The sequence below is a fragment of the Myotis davidii genome, unplaced genomic scaffold (assembly GCF_000327345.1).
Source record: "Myotis davidii unplaced genomic scaffold, ASM32734v1 scaffold139, whole genome shotgun sequence".
Taxonomy (NCBI): Eukaryota; Metazoa; Chordata; class Mammalia; order Chiroptera; family Vespertilionidae; genus Myotis; species Myotis davidii.
Window position 1 is genome coordinate 762,735 of NW_006290686.1, and position 11,309 is coordinate 774,043.

The 11,309-nt window shown below is 41.4% G+C and overlaps 1 protein-coding gene across 1 annotated transcript in view; it reads left to right on the forward strand.

Annotated features, from left to right (window-relative positions):
* Positions 1 to 280: 280 nt before the first annotated feature.
* Positions 281 to 11,309, forward strand: part of ACER3 (alkaline ceramidase 3) — a 61,987-nt gene continuing 50,958 nt past the window's right edge. The window contains exon 1 of the mRNA XM_006763838.2: positions 281 to 305. The gene's annotated coding sequence lies outside the window, so the exon portion shown is untranslated. The remainder of the gene's footprint in view (positions 306 to 11,309) is intronic.

Below are 11,309 nucleotides of genomic sequence, written 5' to 3' on the forward strand. Positions count from 1 at the left end.
AACTTTCTCCCTTTTGACAACTGTTCTTGAGTTAGTCCAGGCACAAGAACTTTTCCCAGGCAGCACTTTCCAGGTAGCACTTAATTCTTAATGTTGCTAGATTATGGAAGTTCCTGTATAATGTTCAATTGATCTTTCTCATATCCGAATGATCTGTATGTGTATTATTTGGTCATATTTATTGTTTTCACCATATTATTTAAATATTTTAAATATTATTGGGTTTCTTTCTCCACTTTACAGGTCAGAAAACTAAAGCTTAAGTGTAAAGTTGCCAAGTTCATACAGCTAGGAAGTGGTGGTAGGTATAAACAAAATATTGCCTACGATAAATTGAGGATATTAAGTTAGATGATTTCCCTGTCTCCTTCTGAAGTTCTGGGGTCTTTAACAGTATTTGAACATTGTCCTACGTAGTAAAATATTTGAAAAATGCTGTGGGGAAGTGCTGAGTTTCTTTAAGACTCAAACCAATCACTTTTCATTTGGCTCATTGGCTCACTGTGTGCAGGAGGGCTCCCCATGAAACACTATATAGATCACTTTTTTTTTTATAGCTTTACCAGGTTTTAATGCTTTTATTTTTTAATTCTTAGCTGTGGGAGGTGGTTATACAATTATAAATACAACCGAGCTCTAAATTGTCTACCCAGTTGCCCCTGGGCTCTGTATATTCTGCCAAGGTTGAGAGAACTAAGACTCTTGAACACACTGGCTCCACCTGCTGTCAGGCTGAGGCAAACATCTTGCCACTGTATCTTCAGTCATAGTTGTTTGAAATTTACTCTTTTGCACATTGTCATTTCCCCCTTTCTTTTCTATACTTTTTTAAAAAGGAAAATCAATATTTTATTAATGCATATTTATTGTATAATTATTATACCCACATAAATATTAAAGCACAGTGCTAAATATTATGTGGAAAATAATCTCTACAAATTTATCTAATAGTAGAGGCCCAGTGCACGAAATTTCTGCACGAAATTTGTGCATGGGTGCAGTCCCTAGGCCTGGCTGGTGATAGACGTGCAAGCATCTGGCGTGGAAGGGCAGGTCCCAGTTGACCTCTGGGCCCTGGGAAGCACCCGGGCCCCCATGTGCCCCCCACCCCACCTCCGCCTGAGTCACGGCGCCCAAGTCCCCACGCAGAGATGCGGTGAGTGTGACCAGATGCCATGGGCCAGGGTGCAGATGGACTTCCGGGCTGCCCAGCGGTGCTGCACGGAAGCTGGGCAGGCAGTGCGCCCTCTCCCAGCTGGCCTCTAAACCGGCTCCTGCGTGAACCAACGGGGAGCCCGACTGGCCCCAGTGGTCCCAGTGGCTGGCTCCAGGCTGCTGAAGCCCAGCTCACTAAAAGAAGCCACACAGGTGTGGGGTGGGCTCCTCACTGGTGTCCAGTACTTAAGCGCGGGGCTTCCCTGGCTTGCAAGCCCTGGCATCCCAGGGCAGGGTAGCAGGGGGAGTGAGAGCGAGCTCGGACAGACACCCCACATTCTCACCGCACCTCCATCCCTGTCATCCCCACCCCGGGTAGCCAGTGAGAGGTTGCAGCCCCCTGCCCAAGGCACCGCAGGAGGTTGGTTGCCTCCACCTACCCCCTGTTTCCCATCACAGGCTGGGGCCCGGCCCTGATTGGGCCACCAGGGCCTGCTGACTGCTGGTCACCATCTGTGGGGGGATCGATTGGGCCCAGGCCCCCCTACCCAGCTCCCTCAGCACCTGGGAGCCAGGTGGTGGCCCCGCCCCCCTCTGCTACCACTGGTCACTGTCTGTGGGGCAGTCGGGCTCCTGCTCACACCCTCCTTGGCCTGGAGCTGCCCCTCCATCATCCCACCATGGTCCTGCTCTTATCGGGGCCCATCGGGCCAGCAGCACCTCCACTGCCACCTGCTGTCAGTGCCACATCACTGATGCCCATCATGTTCCGCACCACCCCCTGGTGGTCAGCACATGTCATAGCGAGCGGTCGAACTCCCAGTTGAGGGGACAATTTGCATATTAGGCTTTTATTATATAGAATGATAAATAAATGTCAGTACACAATTACAAAATAAAAACTGCACTGAGAAAACAAGAATTTGAAAAAATACCATTGTAAAAATAACAAAATATTGTTCTGAATTCCTATCATAAAACTAAACTCATGTAGAATAGGCATTTTGCAACATTAACTATTGATGCATGAGTCATAACATATAGTAGATATTAAAAAACCATTATCAGTAAATCACAATAAAAATAAATCAAACATGTTAGAAACCCATAAAAAACCCAGAAGGTAAATAAGGAAACAATTATGAACAGTTATAACCCGTGGAATTTTAAAGACTTCTTCCTTCAGAACAAATGAAAGAACCTTTATTCCAGAAGGAGTACATAATGTGAGAATTAGAAAGTATGTTAAAAATTATTGACATTTGAAATATCTAATTCAGATAAACACATAATACAGTAAAGATTAAGAATTGGGGAGGGCAATCAAAAATTCAAATTATTATTTCATGCCTACGGTTAAGTAATAGCTATAAAGAGCACAATTTCCTAACTATGGAGCAACCTTTAATTATGCAATTCTGCAGTCACAAAGTACATGTACTACAGAGTATGTGCTTTGAACATTTATTAACTGAGGTCTGAGCCAACATTGATGTAGGACAAATTACAAAATGAATACAGACAAAATATAATGCAGGCAAAGGTCAATCACATATTAAACATAAGAGAAAGTTTAAAATCTTATTAAACAAAGGTAACTTTTCAGTCCTTACTATATGCCATCCAATGTTCTAAGCCCTCTAACACCAGTAATATATTGAAATATTCTTTTTTTTTTAATATATTTTATTGATTTTTTACAGAGAGGAAGGGAGAGAGATAGTTAGAAATATCGATGAGAGAGAAACATCGATCAGCTGCCTCCTGCACATCTCCCACTGGGGATGTGCCCGCAACCCAGGCACATGCCCTTGACCGGAATCGAACCCGGGACCCTTCAGTCCAAAGGCTGACGCTCTATCCACTGAGCCAAACCGGCCTCGGCATATTGAAATATTCTTGAGGTAAATTATCACAACTTTTCAGATAAAAACAATAGGCTTAGTGGTTTGTATATAACACTAGTTCAAACAGAAAATAAATTTGAGAGCCAAAATTTGAACCTGGGCCTATAGGCTCAGTTCACGTGTTCTTAAGCACTAAACACCACTGCCCACTCAAAAAGTCAGTACAAAGATCACAGCAAAAACCAGCATATACAGAGAAATGCTTCCAGAAAATTACAAGAGTGGTGCTGTGTTACTAACTGTTACTATATAATGGCATTTGAATGATCACTCCTTGAGTGTGTTGATTTACAGTGACTGGACCATGATGCTGTCTTGAGCAAGCTGTCCTTGGAAGAGTAGAGGTCTTGACACAGTGTGAGGGAAGGGGTGAGAGTAGGGGACTCAGAAAACTTGGATCTCCAGAAGCTAAAAATTAATATGTTAAAAAAGTAACAGTGTGCTGCATCCAGATTGATAAATAATCTGAGGAAAGGTGAAAGAACAAAGCTTGTGCTTTCACATTTATAAAAATATAAGTGTGCTAGGACATAAAGGTCCTTCTCTTAGAAAAAAGATAAACTGATTTAAAATGTGGTACAATGGTGATCCATTCTGAGAGAACTATAACATGGGTGTGGGGGGAAATGGAAGAGATTTTAAAAAAGAGTCAGTGTGATAACGGTGGAAGGAGCATAGGTTTAACTCTATTGTAATATTTGCCCCCAAATGTATCAAATTTTATACTCTTGAGTTTCTATTTGTAGGCATATACTCAAGAGAATTTTACGTACGTATTCCATGAAACATGTATAGAAATGTTAAGAAGTATACAAAGCATAATTCTGGAAATGGACACGAGGAGAATGGATGAATTCACTCTGTCCATATACGTGCAGATACAATGAAGCTGTCAAGAACACAGCAGTGGAGCCTTACCATGAGTCCAAGATGATGAATCCCTGTTGGGGAGGATAAAGATTTATTGGAGGGAGTTTGCTAGCAGCAGGCCTTTGTCAATGTCTAAACTTTGGGGGAGATGTGATTATAATATAGTAGGTCCTTGGGTTATGTCAGAGATCCGTTCCTACGGCATGACGTAATGTAATTTTCGCCATAAGTCGGAACGCACCTACATAAGCACTCACATTGAGCACATACACAGCAGTAATGAAGTGAAACAGTAAAAAAAATTTAAAAGAAAGAAAACAATTTTTGACCTTTACTTGTGGTAAATAATAAAAAACATAAAGCACATATGTACATACGTTGAAATGATGGAATTATTTTTTTTATAAATACTGTAAATGGGAGATGGTGACATAACCATGAAACGACCTATGTTGAGTCTGATGTAATCCGAGGACTGCCTGTAGTTAAAAGGAAATAACATACCAACTGAATTATCAATTACACAATATATTTTAAAAATAGAAATTCATCACTTTTGGCATGTTAACCTTTTTGAGGCTAAATGTACTTGTTTGTTACCTATAATAATAAAAGTGTAATATGCAAATGGACCAAACGACCAAACAGCAGAACGACTGTCCGGACAACCTTTCAGACGACCACGCTATGACGCACTGGCGCCAGGCCAGCCAAGGCAGGTGCAATGCAATTGGTTGGGTGGCCCCGGCATCGCCCCACGATTGCGCCACCCTCTGTGGGGCAATTGATGGGGGCGCTCCACAATTGATCACCCCGCAGAAGGAGGCCCAGGCTACCCTCTATGTGGCAATCCATCATGGAGCCCCGGGCAGGTAGGCGGGGCCTCCCTCTGCAGGACGATTGATCTGGGGGCCCCACAATCGACTGCCCCACAGAGGGAGGCCCAGCCCACTGGCCAGTGATGCTGTGGTGGGTGTGCCAGGCCGGCCAGCAATCGCTCCTCAGAGGGAGGCCCAGGCCAGCCAAGCGATCGCACCCCACTCCTGTCGCCTGCAGAGGGAGGTGACTGGTGGTGGGGAAGGAGGGGCAGCACCCCACAGATGGCAAGCAGTGGCAGCAGTGGGGGCGGGGCCAGCTGCTGGCAGCCAGGGAAAGGAAAGCCCCAATAGGCTCTGATCGCCGGCCAGGCCTAGGGACCCTACCTGAGGGGTCCTGGATTGCAAGAGGGCACAGGCTGGGCTGAGGGACACCACCACCCCCATGCATGAATTTTGTGCACTGGGTCTCTAGTATAAAATAATAGTGTTGCTTTTTCTGGCCTCCTCTAATTATCTGAAATCATGTATCTGGATCTCTCAGCACAATCGCTTGCTTAAAGAGACATGAGGTGAGGGATGTTCTTACTCTATAGAATAGTGGATATATAATATTATTATGAATCAGTGGAAATTAATATGTACTTATCCAAAATTAATAAATTTTGACCTCATAACGATCATCAGAACAAAGGCCACCTCAAGGGCAAAATAACGTAATGACACACAACAGGGAATGGATTCTACTGAAAGGCAGTGTTAGTAACAGGTGGTTGTAGAAACAACTTTTGGCCCTGCCGTGGAGAAGGGTGATGGGCAGAGGTGTGGTCAGCAACATAAACTGTTGACTAAGCAGAGAATAAGAGCACTGGGATGTGGGTCAACCTTGTGAAGTTTTTATGGAATCCAGTTTAAAAGATGAGATGCAAAGCACCCTTAAAATGTTAACTGAAGAATGTCATTTCACTTTCTGGAGGGAAATTACCCTCACCCGGGGAGAGAAGATTCCTGTAGTTCTTCAATATCATGTTCCTGGACAGAGTTCTCTGAGCAGGGTCCAGGCATTCCCACTCCTCCTGAGAGGATTCGATGGCCACACTCCTGGTAAAGAGTCATTTTTGACTCTTTTTTCCTTTTCCTCTGGGCCTTTCTCAGGTGAGGTCAATCCTGAGTGTGTCTGATGTTCAACTCTATTCACTTCCAGGTCTCCTATACTTTTGATACTAGAGTTTTCTTTTTGTTTGCAAGAGGTGACTTTACATATTAACAAATCTTGAAGTTACTGAACTGTTGTCAGCCTTCTTACCAATAATTTGTATTTGGTGTATAAAAATCATAGTTTTCAGATTTTTGGAAATCCCTAAGTCATTGTACAAGTAGGATTTCTCTCTTGGGAAAAAGGGAAAAAAGATTTCTTAACATTAATGTTTTAGTACACTATTGTGTGATATATGAATGAACCTCTAGTTTTTATTTCCAAGAAAAAAAAACTGTTTTAATTGAATTTTCTCGGAGCACCTCAAACTCTTAGTAGAAGTAATTTAACTTTTATTTTTCTACCATTCATTTTTATTATTATTATTATTATTATTATTATTATTTCTTTTTCCTCCTCACCCTATGATATACTAGAAAGAGAAAGGTGGGGTGGGGGGACTTCGGGGGAGAAAGACAGGGGGGGGGGAGAACCATCGATGTGAGAGAGAAACATTGTTCAATTGCCTCCCATACACGCTAACTGAGGATGGAACCCACAACCTAGGTATGTACCCTGACCAGGAATCGAACCCAAAACCTTTGGTGTACAGAGCAACACTCCAACCAACTAAGACACTCAGCTAAGGCCATTTATATTATTAATATTTTCATTTTAAATCATAAAACAATATAAACACATTATATATAGGAAATATGGGGGGAAAGAACATAAAAAAAAATCCATTATTTCTCCATCTTAAAATTTCCATTCTTGTCATTTTGGTGTTTGGAGAACCCTCACCAACCATAGTTTTACCCAGCCGTGATTGGTGAAAACATAGTTTTGTACTTGTGCTAATTATCAAATTTTTTACACCTCAGCTTCAAATTCACTATTACATGCTCTGAGAAAATTCCCTGGGCCCTTTAAATGTTTCCTTTGACAAGCTGGCAGGATATTAAACTTTGTCAGTGGAGGACACAAGAGAGGAAGGGGTTTTTCTTCCTGGTTATGGTGTTCTGGCTTTACCAGTGCCTGGGTCTGCAGTGTGCAAGTGACTTATCCAGCATCAGTCTCATACAATGCTTGAGGCTTCTCCCAATGCCCAGATCCTGAAGCTGGGTCAGCTTCTCCAGGTCATCTCCTGGCAGAGTACTGCAATCAGTAGCACCTGGTGGGCAGTAGTCCCCTCCCTCTATGTCATCAGCTTTCCCTGGCACCCAAGGAAAAGTAGATTAAGAATAAATTCCGAACCTGGGTGGGAATGGCTATAGGGAGCAGTCAATTGGGGGAAAAGGAGACATATATAAAACTTCAGATAATAAAAAAAAAATTATGAAAAAAGTAAAGAATAAATTCCAAAGAGTGGATTTTCAATAAAGGTGTAGGTGTAGGTAGGTGTAGTGTCCCAGCAACTTCTCTGTTTTTTGGTGAGCTATGGCCATGCACTGTCAAACAAGATCTGGGTCTCAGCTCTAGCTGAGACCTCTTTTAGTGTTCTATCTCCATCTTTGAGGTACTGGCTGTTCTATACATCTGCTATTTGTATATTTTCTATAGAGTTCTCTTTACTTCTTATCAGCTAATCCCTCATTACTCCAATTCTCTGTTATACTTAACTAGTGACTCAGTGCGCGAAATTGTGCCAGACCCAGACCTGCAGGAAATCGTGCGAGACCCAGCACCCCAGACCCCGCCGTGGGACTCCCTCGAGTCCCGCCTCTCCTGAGACCCAGAGTCAAGTCCCGCTGCTCCGCAGGACCCAGAGTCAAGTCCCTGCCCACCCACGCGTGCCTCACCGCACACACAGCCTCCTGGTGACCAGTCTTTGGTCATTACGGCATTAGGGCCACTGGGTTTTTATAATATAGGTGATTCTTTATAGTAAAACTTTTCCTGTTCAAATTACTCTGTCATTTATCTCTTACTAGAGGCCTGGTGAACGAATTTGTACACTGGTGGGGTCCAGCGGGCCTGCCCCAATTGTGGCTGATCGGGCCAGGCCGGCCAGGGAGAGGGGCCACAGGCAATTGGCTGGCTAGCCCCACGCCCTGGTCGAACTCCTGGTCGAACTCCCAGTTGAGGGGACAAATTGCGTATTAGCCTTTTATTATATAGGATGATTGGACCCTGACTAATACTTTTTAACCAAAATTTTTCATTCTGTGATCATTTTCTGTGCATGTTGAGTAAAGTTAAATTAGTTAACACTTATATATAACCTTATTTACAAAGCAATTTCATATCTATTATTCTATAAATCAGCTTTTTATAAAACAGTTTGTCTTTTTCTTCTTGACTTTATAGTCTTAGTTTGACTCTGTAGTCTTCTTGACTTTTTGGTTTTTTTGCCTTTCTGGTCAATTCTTTTCATGGCCTATTTAAAACTTGTTGCCACTCCAAGATCATGAAGATGTTCTCCCATGTTTTCTTCTGACAGTTATATTGTTTTACCTTTTACCTTTAGAGCCACAGCATATCTGGAATTTATTTTTTATAAGAAGTGTGAGCTTGGTGTCCAGATTCACTTTTCCCTGTGTAATTATCTAGTTTCCTTTATTGAAAAGACCATCTTTTTTTTATAATATATTTTTATTGATTTCAGAGACAGGAAGGGAGAGGGAGAGAGAGATAGAAACATCAATGATGAGAAAGAATCATTGACCAGGGATCAAGCCCAAAACCCAGGTATGTGCCCTGACCGGGAATTGAACCATGACCTCCTGGTTCATTGGTCGATGCTCAACCATTGAGCCACACTGGGCTGTTCTTGGAATCTTAACTGTTCTATTGTTCTATTTGTCTATCCTTGCAAAATAGCCTTGATATCTAATAGTGTAAATCAAGCATGTCAAATTCATAGCCAGCACCAGCTGAGAGTTTGACATGCTTGGTGTACATACTTCAATTTTGTTGTTTTCTTGGCCGTTCTTGGCCTTTTTAATTTTCATATAAAGTTTAGAATCAGCTTATCAATTTGTACCCAAAAAGCCTGTTGGGAGTTTTATTAGTCTTGCACATCTTTTCTAGGTTTGTACCTGGGTATGTGATGTGTTTTGATGCTATTGTAAGTTATATCTGTAGCTCCACAGCTGCAGTTACAGGTTCAAGCTGCAGTCTTACTCGGGAGTCAAAAATGTCTTTAATCTAATCTATGTTTACTTAGCTTTATAGAGAGATACAGTAGTTGTAGCATCTTTATCTAACCTGGATGCCCAATAGCTACCCAAATCCCCAGTCTCCAGGTCATTTGAAATGTATTTCTGATTTCTATAGTATTGATATTGCAGCTGAATTTAATATTATATGTACCTTTGGACATGTTTTAATTCCTTTATCTCATTCATCAGTAAAGATTTTCATTAGTTTGAATCCTAGGGCTCTCCTGAATGATACGATATTCTACAGGTTTACTTAAAGCTATTGATAACTGTTGTTTAATCTGTCTAGCTCTACACCTTATATTTTCACACTCCACCTAGGCAAATTATTTTGCTATTTGTATAAATTGAAATACTCTCTGCTATCATTTTTAAAATATTAATAAGGACTTTTTGTGTAAACATTGTGCTAGTGCATTGAGGGGGAGGAACATTGGCTGTAAAGACAGAGCTCTAATAAAACCTTGGCTCTAATTTGCTTATTGTGAGAACTTGAGTAAATTATATAATCTCTTAGCCTGATTTTATTATTTGTATAATGGGGTAATAATACTTCACAAAGTTGTTGTGAAGAGCAAATAAGTTAGCACATGTATAATGTGAGATCTAGTACCTGATACTTAATAGGCTATCAGTAGATAGTTCTTTCTCTCCTTTCAGCATCTAGCTCAAATCTTAGCACATCTATGAAACTATCCCCAACTATTTTCTCCCCTTTCTTAAAAGTTTCTTTACCTTTTTATTTTATCAAAGTAATACATTAAAAAGTAGATAAAAACCAGCTAGTGTTAAGACTTGTAACAAAATCAGAAAGCAGTGCTTTCCCTAACTTTCCTTTCTATCTCCAATTTTACTCCCCAGAGGCAAAACTTAAAAACAAACAAAAAACAGCTCTAACTGGTTTGTTTCAGTGGATAGAGCATCAACCTGTGGGCTGAAGGGTCCCAGGTTTGATTCCAGTCCAGGGCATGTACCTTGGTTGCGGGCACATCCTTAGTTGGAGGTGTGCAGGAAGGCAGCTGATCAATGTTTCTCTCTCATCCATGTTTCTAACTCTATCCCTCTCCATTCTCATAAAAAATGAATAAAATATATTTTTAAAAGCAAACAAACAAAAAACAGCTTTATTGAGGTATAGTTGACATACAATAGAATGCAGAATTTAAAGTGTAAAAATTGAGTTTTGATGTGTATACACATGTAAAACCATTACTCCAATCAAAATAGTGAACATATCTGTCCCTTCCAGGTTTTCTCATGTCCCTTTATAAGTTCTCCTTCTCCATCTCACTGTCTCTTCTACCAAAGCCCTATCCACGACCACTGATCTGTTTTATGCCACTATAAGTTAGTTTGTATTTTCTAGACTTTTATATGAACTGCTTTAATCTGTCTACTAATTCTGAAATCTGTATCAGTTCTGGATTGGTTTCAATTGATTATTTTTCTCATTATGGATTGTGTTTCTTTCTTCTTTGTATACCTGATCATCTTTGATTGGATTCCAGACATTGTGTGTTTTACTTTATTGGATGCTGCAGGGAACATGGGGTTGCAGATCTTTGAGATCCTATTTATTTTTATTTTATTTTTTAGTATTGTGCATGAAAACAAACTAATTCTTTTTTTCCTTTATTTTCTTTATTGATTAAGGTATTACATATGTGTCCCTACCCCCCTCCCATTGCCCCCCACACCGCACTCATGCCCTCACCCTCCTGTTGTCTGTGTTCATTGGTTAGGCTTATATGCATGCATACTAGTCCTTTGGTTGATCTCTCCCCCTTATCCCCACCCTCACCCACCTTCCCTTGCGGTTTGATGGTCTGATCAATGCTTCTCTGACTCTGGTATTACATGTGTCCCTACCCCCCTCCCATTGCCCCCCACACCGCACTCATGCCCTCACCCTCCTGTTGTCTGTGTTCATTGGTTAGGCTTATATGCATGCATACTAGTCCTTTGGTTGATCTCTCCCCCTTATCCCCACACCCCCCCACCTTCCCTCTGAGGGTAATGGTCTAATCCATGCTTCTCTGTCTGAGGATCTGTTTTTGTTCATCGGTTTATGTTCATTGTAATCCACAGATGAGTGAGGTCATGTGATATTTATCTTTCTCGGACTGACTGACTTTGCTTAGCATAATACTCTTCAGCTCCCTCCATGCTGTTGCAAATGGTCAGTGCGCCTTCCTTTTTGCAG